This window comes from Acomys minous (assembly GCF_964271855.1).
Source record: "Acomys minous genome assembly, chromosome: 9".
Taxonomy (NCBI): domain Eukaryota; kingdom Metazoa; phylum Chordata; class Mammalia; order Rodentia; family Muridae; genus Acomys; species Acomys minous.
Genome location: NC_140490.1, coordinates 60,789,963 through 60,812,453, shown reverse-complemented (window position 1 = coordinate 60,812,453; position 22,491 = coordinate 60,789,963). Strand labels below are relative to the sequence as shown.

The 22,491-nt window shown below is 41.4% G+C and overlaps 1 long non-coding RNA gene across 1 annotated transcript; it reads left to right on the top strand.

Annotated features, from left to right (window-relative positions):
- The first annotated feature begins 16,938 nt into the window (after positions 1-16,938).
- On the top strand, positions 16,939-22,288 carry LOC311604299. The gene is made up of 3 exons (XR_014781447.1): positions 16,939-17,065; positions 18,809-18,884; positions 22,078-22,288. It is a non-coding gene; the product is annotated as an uncharacterized lncRNA (long non-coding RNA).
- The last annotated feature ends 203 nt before the right edge of the window (positions 22,289-22,491 follow it).

The following is a 22,491-nucleotide window of genomic DNA, read 5'->3' as shown; positions in this document are numbered from 1 at the left end:
TGTCATCAGGCAAGGCAGGCTCACCTAACTTTTAGAAATATGGGCATCCTAAACCTGTATTGATTTCCTCTCTTCAGTGAGGCATGCTATTATCTCTTTTGAATGAACTCTTCATTCTGTAACTTTATAAATATGTCTTAAACATTTTTCTTTGTATAGAAGAGGTATGTTCAGTGTAGACATGTTAGATAAGTAAATAAAATGGAGAAAAAATTAAAATGCATGATTTCATCAGCCAAAGATAAGCATTGTCAGTGATATGCCTGTCCCCAGTGTCCTCCTGATAGTCTTTCAAAGACCTGGGTGTGGCCTGGGTGTGGCGTCACATTAGCACAGGCATTGCTGCTACAGTTTGGAGATTTTTGCTGAGGTTTCCAGGGCATTATTGGCTGAAACCTGCTTTTTTTTTTTAAACGTATACATTTATTTTATGACACATGAATAAAACAAACTATATACAGCAGGGAGAACCATGAGACAACCATGAGTTATTATAAATGTTATATTCATAGTGATTTGGCTATTTGTATTTGTCAAACTTGAAGTAAACATCTTTCTATCTTGTTGCATCTAAATTTCTGAATGAAATTCAATATCTATCATATCTCATCTCTGTTAACGTAAATCCATTATCTTGATCTAAAAAGATCTTATCCCCTAACCAACTAAAATTGATTGTAAAACTAAACTGTCTGGTTTTCAAGCCTCCCTCCCCCAGAGACTTGAGAAGGAATAAAACTTAAATGCCTGAGTAAACTAGTAGTGCAGGTTGGCAGTTTCCAAAATGAAAAAAGTGAATGAGACAGTTTATTGCCTAAACAGTCACTCAACACTCTATAACATTGGAGCCTCATCTTCGGTCTTCTAGCCCAATATCTCTGCCAGACTTATTTGTGAGGCAGGACTGTTGAGGACTTGCTTACCCTGTCATGGCAGAGTTCAACCATCGACTCTGCCTGAATCTAATCTTGCCCATTTTTAGGCAGAATTCTGTCCGTGACAGAAATGAGGACATTTTACCCAGTGCCTGGTTTGCCACATTTGAAGCCAACTCTATAAGGAGGTTCTTTGATGCTCATCATCTTCTTTGAGGTCAGCTGGGTGTTGTCAGGAGTTAACTTGTCTTGTTGTCAAAGAATCTTTAGAATAATGAAAACATCTTTAAACGCCATATTCTGTGGGGTCTCTGAGGCTTTTGAAGATCTTATTTAACTATTTTTACCTTATATATCTATAGAATCATTTATCCGTTAGATTTAGGATATATATTCTTGTGCTAAATCAGACTAGTATTTGACATGACCATGATTTGCATCAATATACAAAATTCTATACCAATGACTTAGCGATAACCTTCTTTGTGAGTAACATTACGGCCTTGGGTTGAAGAGTAGGTCCAACCATCTACCTTCTGTTCTATCCTTCCTCTATAGTTCTATATCCTCCTTTCTTTCTTTTTCAGCTCCTATAACCACCTCATGATGAAAATAAGCATTTGTAGACTGAGAGAGCAAACAGAAGCCTACCCAACCCTCCTTAGAGGGAATGGGACATTGTTCTTTTAAGGTGAAACCTGATTTCTTTTCTCTTTTTTTGCATATGTGTATGTGTGGTGCACAGGCATGTATGTATGTGTGCTTGTTTACATGTATATGGGTGCAAGTGTGTGAGTACATGTATGTACATGTGGATGTGGAGGCAGAGGTTCATATTCTGTGTCTTTCTTAATTCCTCTCTGTCTTACACACTGAGTTGGAGTCTCTCACTGACTCATGCTCACATTGACTGCCCTGGCTAGCCAGTTTGCTCAGGGAATCCCCTTTCTCTGTTTCCCATGGGTGTTCTGAGAATATAGGTAAACAACCATGGCTACCTAGCTTTTACGTGTTCTATTATTAACTGTTCACTTGGTGATCCCGCCTCTCTATCAGTAGCAAACTATACTTCCATATGTACACAACTTCCATATGTACATGAACATGTACACAAACATACACATACCATACTTTTGCCCAACAGCCTTCCAGAATGTTCTCGCAGAGATCTCTGAGCAGCCCTTTTATCTACGACAGGTTCTTACAATATATACATCATTGCAAATTTAGCAGAAAACATTCAGAGCTGGGCATGCCATTTTTTAATATATAAAATAGCTCTACTTATTCTTTGAAGATATGTTATTATCCTTTCTTATCCCCTGTCCTCTAGTCAGTTTGCTGGAAAGTAGTCTTGCTCTTCCTGAGAGGCGAATTCCTGGGTCATTGATGTGTGTGTGGCTGGAAACACCTGTGCTTTCAAATGTAAATTTTGTTTTCACTCAAGGGCAGCGAGGCCACCAGGTCAGAAAATGCTCAGCATTGCAGAGCTAGATGATTGCTCTGTGTTCCCAAAATGGGGACACACCATGTTGTGCGGGAATCCAGGCGAAGAACCTGTGTTCTCAGGAGGCAGAGGTAGCGAGGGAGACTGCCTCTGTGGAAAGGAGCAGATGAGGTAGAAGAAAAGCCTTGTGGGACATTTCTGATTTGTGCCTCTGGGCCAAATACTAGCTAGGACAACTATATAGTGTCTCAGGGTGTGACAGCCTCAAACAGGGTGTGTTTAGGGTGTGACCTCCGTGTTAATTGATTGTGTGTGAGTGTGAAATCTCTGGTCTCACTAACTCTGACAAGTCAGAGTTAGCTATCAAGTTTGGGGAAGGAATACACCAAGGTCCAGGAAGCCCGATGCAGTGCACAGCCAGCTCACAGATGACATTCCTGTGTGGTGTCTACCAGGTTTTTCTCAGGCCTTACCTGTCACCAATGCTGGTGGCTCAGAATCCCCCTTGCCACTTGTACCTGGGTGGAGCTGAGGGCTCCTCTTCTAACTCCAGGATCAATTAGCCATAGGCAAGAGAAGCCTTAGAATTCATTGGCAGAAAAAAACAAAACAAAGCAAAACGAAACAAAAAAAACTATTGACAACATTACCTAACTCTCAACCCCCATTTACCAGAGGAGTACTTGGAATCTCTTAAGAGGGGAGGGGGAAAGTCTTGGTATTTAGAGTTCATTTTCCCTCACCACACATTCTATTTTTGAGGCTCTTATACATTTTATGCAGCCGAGGCTTTTTGCCAAGGATTTTCCAGCCCCCCACCACACACCACCATTTAAGGATATGGGCTTACTGTCTACAGTGTCTCTCCTGGGTTTGCCCGCTCTGTGAAGAACACAGCTAATTGATGGTGAATTTGACCACAGAAGCCTATTATTGGAAGTGATTGAATTCAGTAAGATTTATGGACTAGGTTTTTTTCTTCTTCTTCAAGAATTATAAGCTAACCCCAAATTACAGCAGGAATGCTTAAAACTCAATAATTAAAAGCAAAAAGGCAGTCCCTATGGAAAAGAACCGTGTGGTCTGGAAGCTATCTTTCAAATTGAAGTGGAGCAAGTAACTCCCAAGAATTATGGATACAAATTAGCTATATTTGATCACTGGATCTTATCTGTTCTAATTGTTCTCCATTCTGCGGTTTCTGCTTGGTGAATAGGGCACTTGGGTTGGAAGCTCAGTGCTGGGGGGGCTGCACTGTAGTGGTGGTGAGGGCAGGCTTCAGGTTTGGGGAATGTGGAGGAAAACAGAGGAGAGAGAAGGAGAGGAGAGGAGAGAGGGAGGGAGGGAGACAGAGAGAGAGAAACAGACAAAGAGAGAGAGAGACAGAGAGGCAAAGAGAGAAACAGAGACAGAGAGAGACAGGGAGAGAGAGAGAGAGAGAGAGAGAGAGAGAGAGAGAGAGAGAGAGAGAGAGGAGAGAGAAGCAGACTGAAGGTAAGAGGCGAGAGGGATAGGAGGGTAGAGAGAGACAGAGTTCTGAGATATATGCATTTCTACAGACAGAAGTCTTACACAGTCAGACCAAACACAACATATTCTTTGATGTGCAGTGTTCTGATTGTCAGTGGGAATGATTGATGTGAACCTGAGAAGAATTTGAACTTGACCAGCAAACAGCCAGAAATGATGACCTTATCTACGACTGAGTCAAAACTCTCCAGACCACAGTAATTAGGAAATCAGTGGTGGCAGGGGGTGTGCTGGGGGTAAGGTCTCTGGAGGAGGGCCTTTCCCACAAGAGTACTGACACTCTGGAGTTCTCAATGGATGAGAAATATGGCAAGAATGTGCATCACATTTAGTGTCTTTTGTCCTTTTCTCTGATTCGGAGTAAAAGTAGCAAATCAAGGGATGTGAACCGCAAGTAAACAAGAGTTCTCTAGGGAGCCATGTGGAGCAGGGCCCACTGGCCTGGCTTGGGGAATGTTGAGCTCGTTCTCTCTTCCCAGCTGCTTCTTTCCCAGAACCTCAGCCTGGAGTAGATGTGGCACTTATTATTACAGAGGACAGGGTGGCTTGGCACACGCTCCTGAATTCAGTTCTGGCCTGATTCAGCAAGAAAAACAAGTCTTGTAGTCTCACCCCGTCCTTGTGGGCATCTGTCACACTACCCTCTCGCATGTTTGCACACACAGACACATGTCCATGCCAAATCATTGTCTTGCTCTGATGGGATGTGAGCATCTTGGGAAGGTCCCAGGTAAGATGGGAGAAGTGCTGGGGACAGGATAGAGAGAGAGATGGTAGAATCCAAGCCTTCTTTCACAAATATCAGTCTCTGTGTTCTTGGTTTTGTCACAAGGGCTCAGGCATATGTACACTGCAATATCTATTCAGAAAGGAGCCCTTTGACTTCGATTAGCCTCTTGCCTTAGCTCCCCTGCACCCTGTGTGACAATACACCTGAACTCAAAGGAACTAATGCTGTGAGATATGGAGGCTTCATATGTACTGCAGCTCCCATCCACTGCATGCCATGTTGTGTGTATGTCTGTGTGTGTGCATGTATGTGCATTCACAGTGGTGTTAAAGTGCTCCTTGGTGATAAATAATCTCAGAAAGTTTTAGAGCTTCCTGCATCTTTCTGACACACTTAAGATGCTTGCATAAAATTGGATTTTCTTCCCCCATGTTCTCTTCTTCAAGAAACACGTGATTTTTCTGTCCCTAGACTAAGGATAAAGTGTCTGCTGCTCTGCATATATGCGGCTGGGCCCCCAGCACAGGCATGCAGACCTGGCTTTGCCCTGGCTATGCTGACTGAAGGTTGTGTTTGGCTGTCCACAGGTGAGGCTAGGGTGAGCTTGCTCCAGTTACGTCTATAGGGCACAAAGCTCCAGCCCAAGGAGAGAAATGGTGAAGAGGTTTTGTGGGTAATCATTTTCCCACCCCTTTAGGGCAAAGCTCCCTATTGTGGATGCAAGGAAGAAATGTACCCATTTTGATTTTCTTCGTAATATAAGGGAGTTGTGTCTCACAGACTTCTCTGAACAGCTTTAGAGACAAGTTGTTCTAACCTTACTGGGATGTTCACTGTTACCTCCACAAGAGGAAGAGACAAAGAGAAAGTATGTCTTGGAGAAAATAAACAAGATTTACTGAAGCCAATGCAGAAGCTGTTTTCTCGTGGCTTTAGAGCAGGCAGAGAATTCTCTAAAGATCACAAAGCTTGCCAAAGTCTCCAGTTTCCAGGCAGAATTTGTTTCAAGTTTAATGCTTTACTTTCAGATAGTTATATGGCCCAGGAATGTGGCTCGATGGGCAAGCGTTTGCCTAGAACTCTCAGAGCCTTGTGTTTGATCCCCAGCACTTCGTACATGGAAATGACCTTGTACTAAGCATCTCTCTCTCTCTCTCTCTCTCTCTCTCTCTCTCTCTCTCTCTCTCTCTCTCTCTCTCTCCTGCATCACACATCTATCTATCTATCTATCTATCTATCTATCTATCTATCTATCTAATTTGCTGCAAATTGTTGGATTTTATGCACTGATCATAATTTATTATTTATTTGGCATATAAAATATTTAACATATAAAAACTGTATGCGCTTATTTTTATAGACCCCACTGTCTGGGAACAACAACACATGCACAATCTCCCTCCAAATCTCTCTCCTTCTTCCGTTATTTCAAGCTATAGTGCTTATTTACTTCTTGTTTTTCTTCAACTTGAGGCAACACATTCTTCCTTCCCTCTTCCCTGCTCTAATGCTATGCGTCAAACCCAGGGACACATAGGATAGATAGGCTCTGTACCATCAAGCTATGACCACAGCTGTAAAACAAACCTTAAGAGAAAGTTTCTCCCTGACAGCCTGTAGATTTAGAGCATTAGAAACACCAATGGATACTTATGTTCATTAGCTTGAATTTTAGATGTGTTTCTACCACTCAGAAGCTCATTCAGCTCCCAACATAGATGGACCTGGTCATGTCTGTTTCCGTGACTGGATTAACTATGTAATTGTGCATTAATGGCATAAATACAGGACTTTGCACTATGTCCTTATTTCTTGCCCACCATGTAGTTGGGAATATTTGTTTGAAATAGTGACATTGTTTTGAAAATAAATATCACTTTCGTGAAGTGAATGATGAGTTTAATAGAAAGAAAAAGGCAGTTAAAAATCATGGTTCAGCCACTGACCTCTAAGAACATATATCAGTGGACCACAGTGGAAGTCCTGGATGTGTGGTATCTCCAGCAGGTGAGAGACCACATGTGTTTCACAGGGAAGTATCTCTGAGCTGAGGAGAATCCCGGGCTGAGGGAGAAAAGGTCCCTACATCCATGTCCAGGATTGGTGTTTAAAGACACACCAAGGCTTCTAACAGTGTAGCTAACCATGGGAGACTGTGGGCTCTCAGTCTACTGAAGGCTCTCCCTGGCCTCCTTCCTACTTATGGATTGATATGGGGAGTTCCCTGATGGTCAGCTGTGATGTCACTAGAAAATTAGTGACAGATGCGTGGTATTTTCAGAGCAATCTGATGTCCTGGCTTTTTCTCAGATGTTGCTTTGTGGATGTTTCTGGCTTGGATGTCAGTGTATTTGGCATGGACCCAGAACCCTGAGAGCACCCAAGGCTGAAAGTGATGTGTTAGGGACAGAAGAACCAGCAAGCCTTGGACTCAGCATGGCTTCAGGCCATACCTTCAGTTCGAAGGAGCTATATTTGAAAGACAAAATAATTCTTTTCTGTTCTATATGCAATCCTTGTAGAAACAACCATAGTCTCAGGTGCCCCTTTTCTGGGTTACCAGCAAGGCAGTCTTGCCCCACTTGAGCATTGGGACTACCTTGGCTTCACCTCACGTGTTATAAAATGTCTCTTAAGGAAATTATGTCATATTCTGAATTGACTTGGGACTGTAGATTTTAATGTTTTTTTTTAAATAGGTATAATTCATCAGAGTTAATTACTTTCAAAATTTTGGAAGTTCCTACTCATACCTAAATAGTAACATATAACACTCAAAAATTTGGGCATTTCTAAGTGCACGTGATAAGATTTTTTTTTTTTTTGAGCAGTGTTCAGAGCTGTCTGTTTCTTTTCTTTTTCTTTCTTTTTTGGTAGTTATTTTAGTTGTTTGCTTATTTATTTATTTATTTGTTTATTTATTTTGAGACAGGGTTTCTTATCCTGGATTCACTTTGTAGACCAGCCTGGCTTCTAACTCACAGAGATCAGCCTGCCTCAGTCTCCTGGAGTGCTAAGATTAAGGGTGTATACTACCACATCTAGCTGTTTGTTTGCTTTCTTGGTGTTAGGAGTAGAAATCAGGGCCTCATATGTGATAAGCCTGTGCTATACTAATAACCAACACCTGTTTAGTAGGACAGTGACGTACATAATCAACTGGGACTAATCTTCTCCTTACTACAGATTCATTAGATTTACTGTGAACCAGAAGGAGTTACATGCACATCACCAGGCCTTGCATCTCTGCTGTCATGGATCACGGTGACACCAGAGCCCATGCAGAAAAGGCCCTTGATGTTATGTTAGCTGGGCTGTTCCAGGTCTGCAGGAGATTTCCAATTATAAGATACTCTGATAAAAAGAGAAGGAAACTTCCTGAGAAAATGAAAGCATGCACAGCCTCTGTAAATAAGGCTGTGTCTTCACAGACGTTTTGCCCTGGGGGGCTGGGTACAATGGGTTGTCTGGTACTGAGTCATTGGCAAGTGTTAATTAGCCACTAACAATCAGGAAGTCCCCGTTTCTCCCTGGATCCGGGGAGAGAATATCTTCTCTCATGGACAGTTCCTTTCCTAGGTTTATTGTGGTGCAAGACCTTACCCAGTGCTACCTGAAGCTGGCCTCTGTATTTACTCCCTCCCATCAAATCTCCTGTCTCCTTAGTAGCAAAAGTAGGGCTCTATGTGTCACAGGAAGGAAAAAGTTCTCACCTTCTGGTTCCAAGTCAAGGGTCATTACATTCACCTGGGTTCCCGTTTTGAACAGCAAGAGTGATGCTCCTGAACATTTATGTGGGAAAAAATATTTGTTTGGGGGAGGGAATAATATAAGAGCTATGTTAACTTGAAGAATACCTTCTATAAATTTGTGTTCTCCAAACACTGATGGATACAACTTTTTTTTGGAAATAAGGTCTTTTACAATGCAATTAAATTAAGGTGAGATCTTGTGGGAGAAGGGTGAGACCCAAGCACAACAAACCTAGTGTCCTTATGAAGGGGGAATTTGGGCACAGGCACACCCACAGGCAGAGTATCATGGGAAAAGGAGTGAAATTGGCATGATCTTCCTACTAGTGGAAGAACGCCAGGGATTGCTAGTAACTTCGAGAACCTGGGCAAAGGGCACAGAACTAATCTCACTGGAGGTTTCTGAAGGGAATAGTCCGCCTCCTACCTGTATTCAGACTTATGGCTACAGGAATGGTGAGAAAGTAAATGACCATTATTCGAAACCACTCAGTTAGAGGTAATCTGATACCGGAGCCCATGGAAGTTAATACAGGGGTTTAGATTTGTGAATAAGTATGAAGGGACCTTATTAAGTTATCTGTGCTATAAAGCCAAACACAGAGACTCCATACCAGCTAGATTCCAGTAGCATTTAATCATCTTGTTGACAATAGTGTGGGTGAGTGTGGGGGGAGGGGCTCTACAGTTGTTTTTAATTTATCATTCCTCATCCAGTAACATTTCCCTAGAGAACGAATGTGTCGTTGTTTTCCTTCCTGGCAGATGATGAAAGCAAAAGGCAGCTCATTCTAGAGGAATACGACACACCCACTCCTCACCCCAGCTGGACACTACAAAGAGTGGACAGTCTTAAGGGCTACACCAATCTGTTTGTTCTTCAGTCATTTTCCAACTCACTCCCCCAAAGTCCACACGCAGAGCATGGGCTAGGAAGGGAAGGAGGGGAGAGTGACTGGTCCACTGCTCCAAGTCCATGATGATTTACCTGCCAAGTTTGTTTGAGAGTTTTCACCAACAGTCCCAGGGCCTAGAAAAGTCTTTTCAAGGCAGTCTTAATCCCAAGGCTTTTCTTTGGTCCAGAATCCCAACAAAAGAGATTTAACATATGCATGTATTTAGGAAGTTACTAAAATAATAAGTCTACTGAGGGTGAAAAGTGCTACAGTCATTCAGAAAATTGTTGGGATCTCCCAATGCCTGAGTTTCAACAGTCCAATCCACGCCCACAAAGAGAAATGCTGGAACCGTTCAACAGAAGACAAATGCAGGAGCCTATGGCAACACAGTTTTTCCTAACCCCAAGAATAGAAAGAGCCCAAATGTTCTAGCATGTGATGTAAAAAGATATTGTGATGTGTTCATAAGATGGAATGCTACACAACTATGTTAACAAGCAACACAATACCATCAATGACTGCCACAGCCACAATGTGATCAAATAGAAAAAAAAACAGAAAAGGAGTAATGCCTGCACATAAACATAAGGGCAGGAAGACAATGGGGCCTAAAGTTATACCTTAGGATAATGTTGATAGTGATGTGACTAGGGCCATGAGCAGCTCAGAGGGGTGCAAGTAACATCTGTCTGTTTGTCAGTCTGATGCTGTTGGCATAGCAAAAATTCACTCATCTTCTCACTTGAGTATGTGTCATCTCTTTGGGACTCTGTGGGACAGCCAGGTCAGTAACATTCAGTAGTGCAGTGTAGACACACAGGAACAGTGAGGTACACTGTCAAGAACTTAGGCAAAAACATTCTAGAAAAATCTCTTCAATACATAGACATCTGTTGACACTTGGGGCGGCGGAGGGGGACAGCACAAATCCTTTCCTTCTTGTCACCATCAAATTCCTCCTGAGCCTTGGGGAAATTCAGTCTGTGGGATGAACTTGATCCGAGTTGCCTTTTGGATCTCATATTAAGTTAGGGTCACCACAGGAAGTTATGTGCACCAATGTTAATAAGGATGGGAAGTCCAAAGATGGCTTCCCCAAAGCTTATGGGCAGAACCTCTTAAAGGTTCTATACCATCCCCAATACTACCAGCCTAAGGACCAAGCTTCCAACCACGAAGACTCAGAAAAGAAACCACATCCAAGCCATGGAAGCCCCATCAGGCAGCTCTCAGGAAGGAAGCTGAGGAGGAATAGCCTAACTTCATCCTCCATATCATAGCCAGATGCAAGACAGAGAAGAAGGGCAGCCCGTAGGTGAGGCCCAGGGAGCACCAAGAGGGCAGCAGAGGAGATCTGCAGAGACCAGGCCAGAAAGGATAGGCAGATTCAAACTGCTGGCTTAGAGCCCTAGGGCTGAGGGCACTGCTAACACCTGCTACTTCCTGGCTCAAGAGGCCCATGACTGACTGGAGAACAAAATGGAACTGAGCTTACCCAACTCTTTATCATTAGGTGTCGTGTTAGAAATGTTTTCGCAGGTGCATGGTAGCACATACCTGTAATCCCATCATTTGAGAGGCTAAGGTTTAAGGATCACTATAGCTTCGGCTGTATAGTGAGACAATGCCTCAAAAAAATAAAACAAAAATAAAGAAAAAGAAAAAAAAAAGTCTTGTTCACTGATACCACAAAAGGATGTTCAGCTAATTAAGAAACAGAATGAAGGCCAGGTGTTGTGGCACAAGCTTTAATCCCAGCAATCTGGAGGCAAAGGCAGAAAGATATCTGTGAGTCTGAGGCAAGCCTGGTCTATACAATAAGTTTCAGAGACCCTATCTCAAACAAAACAAAACAAAAGAAAACTAAACACCCAAATAACCAAAATTCAAAAACAAAACAAGACACCAGAATTGATTCCTTGAAGAAGGCTAACTAACCCAAGGGAAAAATACATAGCTAGTCAATTTGTTATTTTTTTTTTTATCTCCTTTCTTGGAGTTTGTTAAGCACAAATGCAACAAAATTTAAAATAGACAGCAGAAATTGTTGAACAAAGAGTGAGCAAAAAGGTGACCTAAGAAGATTCTGTAAGTGCATTTGGGGTGTGTGTGTGTGTGTGTGTGTGTGTGTGTGTTGCAGAGATTGAAGAAGCCCAAGCCGAGGGCTTTACACATGCTAGGCAGGTGCTGTTCCACTGAGACACACCCCAGCCTCAATAACTGATGTATGAGATGGAGACAGAGACTGGCAGAAGGGTGGGAGATGAGATTCCAGCCCCTGGCTCTCCCTCACACCCTGTCTTTTCAACATAATAAGCTGTACCTGTATTGCCAACATGCCAGTGAGCATTGCAGGACCTGACATTTGCTTGCTTTATATTAGCCTCAGCCTTGAAAAAATGAGGAAGAGATGGCGAGGGCACTTGCACGGTTATGGTTCAAGCACATGGGAAACAGGAATTATTCTCCTGGGGTATAAATTACACTCAGAAATATGCTCACAGAAGCAAATAGCTCAGTGAATTTTCACACCATGGATATGCCTGAAGAGACAGACACCAGGCTTTGACGTCATCTAGAGCTTTGTGGGCGTTCATCCGACAAGTTAGGCACAGAACCATGGGTGAGGTGGGGGTAGAGAGGTTCATGGCAGCCATCGTAAGGGTGGAGAGGCATAAATCAGACAAGCCTTGTTTCTGGTGTTTTTGGAAAACTGATTGCTAAAATATGCTTGCATAGAGTCCTGGAAAGGAAAGAAAAACAAGATAGTTAACTGGTTTGGACTGAATCAAAGACTATCCAGGAAGCATTATGGCGTATTCTATAAGAATAGTGGTGTACCAGTCAGTTGTGTCTGATTTTCTTTATTTATCTGATTGAGGCAAGACGCTCTGAAAATGTCCCATGTGGACATGTTAGGCAGATGTATTTAGCATTTTGGGTGGCTTCATGTGAAAGGGGATGCGTTTGAAGAAACTGAAATCTTGAGGCTGACAATGGACTTAATAAAACTGTCCAGCTTCATTTTCCCCACTTTATCACCTGAAATGTAGTAGAGTGAGTCAGAAGAAAAGTAATCTAATACAGACTGCCACTCCATCAAATTCACGTCACAGTGGGCCATAGACTTAATGATACTGACCAGACTTTACAAGTATTGGGTTCTCTTGGCCCATTAATAATATTTAGGGTGTGTAGTAACCACAAATGAAGTTATGGTGGTGGGGCCCATAATAACGAGCCCTCGGGTCGTGGGGCTTTTCCGACTTCTGGTTATGTTTTCCATATAGGATTACATAATTGGCTAGAGAATGCATAATGGTTTGGATGTAATAATGGCACAGTCTGACTTGCTAGTGGTCTCTCACTCTCTGAAAAACCAGATTCATCCAAAAACTTTAAAAACCAAATAAATATCCTGTCAAGTGATTACTGCATTCCAGTTGTCATCTGGCTTGTAATGACTGCCTGTCAGTGTTCTGTGATGGCCCAGGCATAAAATAAATCTTGTCCCGATCCTCCATGTCAGCACAGGCATTAAAGACCATAAACCATCGTCTGCCTAATCTGTCAGTCGCTCCAATGTCCTCAGTCCAGGCTAACATAAACCTGCCTCTGGCCCCAGCAGTTGCCAGACACACATTTTATGCTCGTGTTTCCCTAGGCCAGATGAAAGCGATTATAAACTACAAGGGCTCTTTTGATAGGGCCTTTTAATAGCCATGTTATTTTTGATGGGGATGGCAGGGAGCATTGAGCACAAGGTGGGTGAGAAGTGGGCACCGTCTTCTGACACCGACCCCCCCTCCCATCCAGGGGTTGCTTTGGGGTCCTTTCCCTGTCCAGCCTAGGAGCTACCTCCCACATTTCTGTGTTCAGCCTCCCTCTGTCCTTCCACTGGGAAAGAATGTTCGACATTCCAAGGAGCATCCTTGATGTCTCGTTTCACGGGTTCGCTTCACACAGCAGTGCGCCTGAGCTGTTAACTCTCATACCTCAGTTGTTTGTCTTGGCAGCTCCTCTTGTTTTGCTAACTTGGCAGAAACAGGCCAAAGCGGCCTCCCTAGCACACAAGGGAAGAGGTAACATCTGTCATCCTCCAGGCAGTGGGGCACCCTGCTGAGACCTCGGGCCAGGGCTGTAGGGCATATGCCCTTCATCTTCCTCTTTCTCTGAGCTTCAAAGAAAATGCTGAAGATTTTACACAAGCCTTCTGAAGAAACTTTGATGCAAAATACATGAGAAAGTTGGTAGAGCTGAATCAGCTGTGCTTATACGGGAGCAAGTAGGAGGTAAAGGGCACTGAGGGCTGCTTTTGCTCTCGGTCATCTCTGTGAGGCATCTTTTGGCACCTTGCCTACATCATAAGAAAGGTGTCTGTGCCGGTGGTGGTGTGATTTCCATGTGTCCATTTGCCATGTCCCTGGTACTCTTTCAGGGGCCAGGGACATCAGTCTAAGCAAATTGTCCCCATTAATTTGGAGATCAGAGCTCATGAAAACAGATGAATACTACATGGTGCGCCCACATGGTCCCTCACAACCATCTGTAACCCCTGTTCTAGAAGATCTGATGTCCTTTTCTGGCCTCCACAGGCACCAGGTATGCATGTGGGACACATAAGTCCTTGCAGGCAAACCATTCATATACAGAAAATAAAATAAATTAATTCATTAAAAAAGAATATGTGAACAAGAAACATTTTAAGTAAAGCATTGCTGCTTCAGACACAAGAGAGCTTTTCTTTTACTTTGATGCATTACGTTTTTGATCTTAGAAAAAATCCCCTAAACTCAATTTTGAAACTTTTTTGTTACAAATTCTCTTGAAAGTAGCATCAATGACCATAAATAGACTTATCATCTCTTTTCTAAGTATTTGTCACTCACCTGACAGTCCTATTTAATCATATCTGTCACATAGTCATTAAAAGATATTAGTTTAAACAAAACTTCAGTGAACTCCTGATACTGTTAAAAGCCAAACCAAAAAACCAAACCAACCAAGAAACAGCAAACATTAAATTCTGTTTTTGTAGAGGTTGTCCTTTTAAATTTTTACTAAGAGCTGGTCAACATTCTAACAAAGTATAATTGCCTTCAATAGAAAGCATAAAAAATACCCTTACAAACAACATTTTGTTAAGGTCAACCTAATTACCTGTACATCTTTTCTTATAAGATGCTGTTTTATAAGCCTTATATAAATTTATATCTATACTCCAGACAAATTATGAATAAGGTTGTAATCATTGTATATTTATTCATTAAAACATAACATCTTAAAAGCAAGAAAAGAAGATCAAAAATTCAGATACTATTTCACTATGCTGCATATGTCAGAATTTATATTGCCTTATACTATGTAGCCTATAAGAAAAATTTCTGTGACAAACATAAATATTGAGTCTAAGAATCTAATGAATACAAAAGCTCTAAATCTAACCTTACCTTTTTTGTGAACAAGGGTTTTAGCTTGGTTATTTTATTATGTGTATAAAATCCAGATCAGATATTAACATATGCAATTGCATAACATTAATTATAGCAAAATATATTTCATAATTAGCAATGGGTTGATGACGAATGAAAACTTTCACACTCATGTAATTTAGGCCAAAGCTGAAAAATCAATCCCTTATGTTTACATTTTAAATTTACCTAGAAAAAAATCAGTTTCAATTTTTCTGAGGAAAAAAAAAATCCCAAGGATTTAATAAAAGCTCATCTTAACAATATAGTTACCTTTTAAATACAAGATATAAATCATCATCTCTCTTTTGGGCAATACTCAATAGCATGGTCCCTTTGTCTATTTCACTTGGAGTAATATATAGCTCACTGCAATTCTCATTACAAGGAGATTTTCCAAGAGATCTTTGACAAACATATTTACCATCTTTTAAAAAGAACGTGTGAAAGTCAGAACCCACTCTCCACTCAACTGTGGAGAATGTCCTGTCCATTGGCTAGATCTGGGTAGGGGTTTGAAGTTTACGACCTGTATTGTCCTTGGCTGGTGCCATAGTTTGAGCAGGATGTTTTAGTTGTAGAACTTGGATTAGTGTAAAGCACCTTTATCTTCTTGGTTAGGTTATTCTTTATTATTAAAATGAATACACTTAATCCATTTCCAGAACCTGTTTTGGAGGAAAATCCTTATCAAGATCTTATATAGCCAATAACAAATTTTGTAACTTAACAAAAATTATTTTATGGTTCAGTAAGTGCTGCTTTACTCAAAATAGATTGCACTTTCAGCAGAGCGTCTTAGATGGCCACTGTCTTTGGAGAAGGTGATCTGTAGGAGATCAGATGCCCTTCAATGCTGTATTCAAAGCAGCTTAACGATTTATGAAACATTTTAAATATATCCTCAAATACTATTTTAATAGATTTTAAGAATTTAATAGCACTTAAGTTTATATGGCAGGGTAGGCTTATCAGATCTTGGAACACACTCTACCTAAACTGGTGACAAATTGTGATTCTCTGCTTTTATTTTAGATCTGTGCTGCAAATCATTTTGTGTTCTCTTGCCCCCTTCAGAGATTTTTTTCCTTGTCAACCCCAGTTTCCAGTATTTACATTTGAAAGCACGAGATCTACCACTAAGCTCAAAATTAATATTTCAGTATCTATATTTTTAAGACCTTGAAGAATCAGTTTTTCATTCTAGAGTTAACTCTTCTGTTGCTGTTGTCACCTTGTTTTTATTTTTTTAAGATAGGATCTCTCTATGTAGCTCTGTCTGGCCTGGAGCTCCCTATATAGATTAGGCTGGCCAAAACCTCTCAGAGACCTGTCTGCCCCTGCCCTGCCTCTAATGAGATTAAAGGCTACCACATGACACTGTAGTTAACTCTTAAATGGATGCATTTCAGCTAACTGGTGTGTGTGTGTGTGTGTGTGTGTGTGTGTGTGTGTGTGTGTGTGTGTACGTGTGCATGTGCACATGCGTGCATAGGGGTTAAGAGGTGGGGAGAGAAGGAGACAACAGCTTCTGCAAATTAATATATTCCAAAACTCAAATCTTATGTATCCATACATCTACAAGGTCAAATCAGGCACGGCAAGAATATAAATTTTAGGATGCAAGAAGTTGAAAAACTATAAAAATGAAGCAGTCATTAGTCAGCTTTGTTTAGGAATTCTGGGACTGAATTAAATTTGCCCTGTACTATTTTCGACACTAGATATGATGCAACAGTTGTCTTAATTCAGCATGACACCAGAAAGACCAAAAGTCTACAAATGATTATTTAGTTAGAATCCTCCGTGGGGGCGCCAGGGCAGTACGGGGCAGTACACTTTTCATAATTATACAAATTGCAGTAGAGATTGTCTCGACACCCCATTCCCTGTGTCCCTTTATCTCGCCTCTGTTAATTAACAGCAGAAGCCACACTTTCCTGTCATCTGCAGACAGCAGTCCTCAAACAGTTCACCAGATTTTCAGATTTGCTCAGTAGTTTCCAAAGCTAATTTCTGTCGCACAAGCAGTAGCCCCCCAAATGTTTCAGTCGTGCCTTAATGGTTCAGAAGTCCCTCAAATGACAAGGAACCCAGACTTCCTGTCAGACAAATGGCAGAAATCCAGTTTAGTTCATAAATAACCCAAACAGCTCACATGAGCCTAGAAAAGAAAAGGCAAGTCCCAAGGTACATGAGTCACAGAGAATTTGCCAAGGGCCGGTCTTCTGGACCCAGAATGTCAATAATGGTTGTAAATAGCTGTACCAGTCAAAGTGGAGTGATAAGAAAAGCCCCTGAATAAAGTGACTCCATCAACTGCATGGGACTGTTCAGTCTTTCATCTGGAATCAACTGGCTGTGAGTGGTTTGACATTCAAAAGGTGTCTTTCTTTTCTTTCTTTCTTTTTTTTCCTGGCTAATTCACCAAAATTGTTCCTCAAACATTTAGTATGAAAAAACCCTGAAACCTGGATGCCCCAGTAAGCTAGACTCAGTTGCCTATCTGTAACATGCCAATTAAAGAGACAAGTCATGTTTTAAAAAAAAAAGTAGAGAAAGGATGCTTATTCAATGTGGCTACAGTGGGGAGAGAAGGAAAGGCATCCACTGATTCCAAGTCCATCTTTGGGGTACTAACACCAGGTTTAGGCTTAAACAGAGAGCAAGAGGTATGCATAATTAAGTAGTACCAGTCAAGGTGAGTTTCTTTATCCCCAACCCATCTTTGAGCCCCATCTGTCCACAAGACAACCAGTCTGTTGTCAGGGCTGTGCAAAACTTTCCTCTGGTATTACGGACACGAACATGGCCTCTGACAGTAACATAGACCACAGACGTTGACGAGGCTTCCAGCGGCAGCAGAGATCACAAACATCTCCATGGCCCTCTGCAAGAAGCACAGTCTACAGACATCCATGTGGCCTCCAGGAGTCTGCACTACAGCCAGAGGACATGCGGATGTCCGTGGTCTGTCCTGACACCAAGGACCATGTTGGTGTCCATAGTCTTTCCTGCCTCAGGAGGCCTTGTGGTTCATGCTGCCACTGGAGACCATGTTGATGTCTGTGGCCCCTGCTGCTATCAGAAGTCAGGTTGATGTCTGTGATCTGTGCTGGGGCTGTGTCGATACCCGTGAGATGGTGATGAGGTCCGTGGTTCATGCTGCCACTGGCAGTTATGGGTTAGGAGTTTCTGTTGCAGTGCTATTGATGACTCCAGACTTACAATTAAGAATGAGAGACATTGAAGGTTTCTGTGATGAGTCCCACACCCCCAAAAGAAGCAGCCTAGACAGGTAGTCATTGAAGAGTCCTTAAAAGATGTGATAAAGATATTGAGGTGTAGTTTTTCACAGCTGATGGCTTCTGATGGGGGTGGGGGTGGGTAGGTGGGTAGAAAGGGACTCAGATATCTTTAAGGGGTTGGACACTGGAAGTTTGACCATGCTCTAGCGAGTATATAGGCAACACAAATAGCACTTGTGTATTTTGTGGGGCTGGGAGGACACAAGGGTGGGAGGGTGGGAGAAATGGAAAGCAGGCACAATCAGTTAACATCGAGGTACATTGTATGAAATTCCCAAATAATCAATAAAATATCGTGTTGGAAAAGAACCCTCCTCTGTAGAGACAAGTTCCTCCTCTGGCTAGAACTGGGGTATCTGCCTCTCCCTTGATCCAGAATGGGATTCCTGGGGCAATTTTAATTTGTGACACTCCACTGTTTTAGTAGTCTGATAGATAAAAAGAAAGACACAAGTGACTGTATTAACAATCACTTCTCTCCTTCCAGGATGGTTGTGGATAACAGGAAGCAACAAGACGAAGCCTTTTTCAAAAGTATAGATTAAAAAACAAAGCAGAACAAAACAAAGCACAAACAATGCCTTGAATTACACCAGATCTTGACATGTCCTCAAGGTCCTTCTCTCCCTATTTTGGCTGTGTCCTTTTGGTCATCTCTGCTCCCTGGCACACAACAGTCATTTAGTGCACCTGCTACACAGAGAATCAAAAGATAACACAGATATTCTTTTTGGGTAGTTTATGTAAAATTAATTTTAGTTATTAAATAGAAAAAAATCACTCTTTTATATTTCAGCTCAATTCTGGTCATATGGTGAACAGTTCGAGACTGTTGCCAAAAATCTGGGGAAACATCTACCCAAAACCTTCAGGTTAGTGAAATGCATTTAACCATTTTCTTCCCCTGATGGCTTCTTATTGGAAAGCTTTCCCCAAAGCCGAGCATTAAAAACATCTAAAGAGCGTAACTGAACTTATTTCCAATTCTAGAATTGAGAAGCATTGGTTTACAAAACAGCATGTGTTCCGATGTGGCCTGAGAGCTTGGTTTTATAAGCAGAGAAATGCTGAAGAAAGCAGAGATAGAAACCAAAGATCATCTCAAACCATCCCAAGGCTTTCCTTGAAGGGCAGGCATCTGGAGACCCACCAGCAGAAAAGACTAATTAGTATGTTAGGCCACTTGTCTTGGGTAAAGACTAGAGCAGGAAGCCTTCATTAGCATGCTGATTGAAACTGGCACGCTTGGGGAATTCAGTTGCTATCTATACTTCTCAGAATTTCAGATGCCCAGGTTAACTTCAACTCGGTGTCAGGAAACTTTATTGAGAATCTGGTTTTGTCTTTCTTCTTCCTCCTTTCTTTCTTTCAGCTCCGTCTGCTAATACACAGCAAAGGAGTTTAAGTAAAAAACAAAGACCTCCTTAAACTCTTACCTAATACTTTGGTGCCATTTTCATTAATGTAATTAATTTGCCTCAAATCAACAAAACAGAATGTCTGTAAGATTCTTATGCCTTTAGGTTGGTTAAACTCCCACTGGCCTGTTTACGATTTTGACCCAGAATCTGTTCATATTGATACAAATATTTTGAGTGTTCTGAATATTTTTTGGTTAGTGTGGGTTTGGATAGTCTCCGGTCACTCTAGTTTCTTGTCCATATCTATACTGGCCCTTAATTCCACTGTACTTAGGCTCGAGAAAAGAAGACACTTCATAGTTATCCAAATCATTGCTTTACTTGTTTTATTTAAATGGTTCTTCTTGGGCCTGGAGAAATGGTCCAATAGTTAAGAGCACATACTGTTCTTTCGGAGAACCCAAGTTTGGTTCCCAGCACCCAAGTGACATGACGAGCAACTACCCTTAACTCCAGCTTCAGGTCCCTTTCTGGTCTCTTCAGGTACCTACACTCATGTGTACCTACCTCTCTGTTCCCACCTCCACAAATGTATATGATTATAATACATAAAATACATAACACTAAAAAAACCTTAAATGTTTTCTCTTCCTCCATTGTAAGAATATGTTCATAATTTATCAAATATGTCACTCCCATGGAAAAAGAAAAATGAAAGCACAATCAACTTTGGTTGTGACAAGATGCTAGCAATTCTGTGTGTACAATTTGATGTAAGTGATAAGTGAGGAAAAAGTCCTTCAACTAGGGTCCGGATCTGCACCTGCTGGAGCTGCTTGCTTCTCCACCAGGCATTTTCAGGCGTTCTTGCTCAACTTGAGCCTTGTTCGTTTTATAGTAAGCCTATTCTTGCTAGTCATTGTTTGATTTTGATTCCCGTTAGGCTTTTGTTTTAATCCTATACGTGCCAGGCACAGGGAGATACCAAGAAAGATAGACACTTAAGAGTGGATGAAACCAGTTCACAGAAGTCAGGCTTCATTTTGGGCATGGAGCACTGTGCTGGGGTAACACGTCCCTGAGGCACTAAAATATTGTTGAGAAAGTAATGACTCAGATAAGGGTAACAAGCAGATTATTTGTATTTCTTTGCTTTTCATGAAATCTAATTAGTTTAGTGAAAATCTAGTTTAACAGGTGATGAATCATTAAGTAATATAGATATAGATCATGATGTAGTTTTTGGCATGCAATCAGAATTTCAAAGAATCGACCAGAATTGCTTCCTGTGATTGTTTATGACAACAGAGTTTCTTTATTTTTCATTATTAGTCATTTTTAATCATCGTGACATTTTCATACATATACAACATTGTACTTTTCCATATTCACCCCCTCATTAGCCTTCCCTTCCTCCCATGGCTTTCACACTATATTTAACTGGTAGATTTAAATATAAGTTTTGCACATAGGATAAAAAGATGTTCTATTTGTCCTTCTTTCCCTTATCACACTATCCCTTGTTCTTTCCCCTTTCTTTAGACTTTTTCTTTCCTAACATGGTTCCCTTTCTGGTTTCATTACACACACACACACACACACACACACACACACACACACACGTTTGAGGATTTGTCTGTTAATTTTGAGAACATATGACGTTCTAGCTGGTCTGGGACTCACTATGTAGACTAGCCTGAAATTTCTAGGAATTCTTTGGTCTCTGCCTCCCAAGTCCTAGAATGCCAGGTGTGTACTGCTGTGCCTGATCTCTGGATGCATATTAAATCTAGTTTTTCCGTATGGGAGAACACAGGAGGCACTTATCTTTCTGAAGCAGGCTTATTTTGCTTGGCATGATGATCTCTAGTTCTATACACATTTTCCTGTAAATAACATAACTTTATTCCTCCTCTCCCCCCTCCCCCTCCCCCTCCCCCTGTCCTCCTCCTCCTCTTCCTCTTCCTCCTCCTCTTCCTCCTCCTCCTCCTCCTCCTCCTCCTCCTCCTCCTCCTCCTCCTCTTCTTCTTCTTCTTCTTCTTCTTCTTCTTCTTCTTCTTCTTCTGTTTTTAGAGGTAGGGTTTCTCTGTGTAGCCTTGGCTGTCCTGGACTCACTTTGTAACCAGACTGGCCTTGGACTCACAGAGATAAACCTGCTTCTGCCTCCATGAGAGCTGCGATTAAAGGTGTGCACCACCACACCTCGCTCATCGTTCTTTCTAAACATCTTTCTTTAAACTTTTTTTTTGTATAAAATCAAAATTAGTTTTAAAAATAATTATTGAGTTCGTTCTTGTTCCAACAATAAGTAGCTTTTGTCCAGGGATACATAATAAGCTCAATAGGAAAACGACATGCACACAAACATAGAAAATTTTTGACAAGATTGAAATAGGCAAACAAGTTACTAGATGTCCTTTGTAGGGAGCCTTTTCAAATTAGCTCCGAGTTTCACCATATTTGAACTAGATTTTGGAGTCTCTGATTGAGCAAGTCGATAACAGTGTGAATAATTCTTAGATCTGTTGATTATGTCTGGTGACAACATGGGATAACTGTCTCTTCAAAGCAGGTAGACTTTGCATCTATTTGTAAATTTGTTGTATTCATTGTTGTTGTAAACAACACTCAACAAACAATGAGTGTTGTTTACTGGAATGTTGCTTCTAAAAATGAAGATTTTGCTGTTTTTCTTTGTGATTAGGGGTGACATCAAAGGACAAGGAAGCTACTGGGGATTGTCACTTGGAAGACAGCCATGCCTTAACCTCTCTCTTTCCCCCTTTTCCCCTCTCCTTTTGCTGTTCTCTTCTTTTCCTCTTTCCTACTCATTTAACTCTATTTTGAACAGTTGTAATTATAATCCTGTTGGTTTTTCCATTGGTTAGAGATGTAAATAAAATCTCTGTTGTGTTTATTTTGTGCAGGTTATGATGATTTTGTCATTTAAAAACACTGTAATAGGGACCAAAGACTTAGTGGTTAAGAACATTTGATGCTCTTGCAGAGTGCTTGGGTTTAGTTCATAACACCCAATTCAGGTAGCTCCCAGTCACCTATAACTCCAGTTTGAGAGAATCCGAAGCCCTCTGAAGGTTCAAAGTGCTCCCTCTCTCTC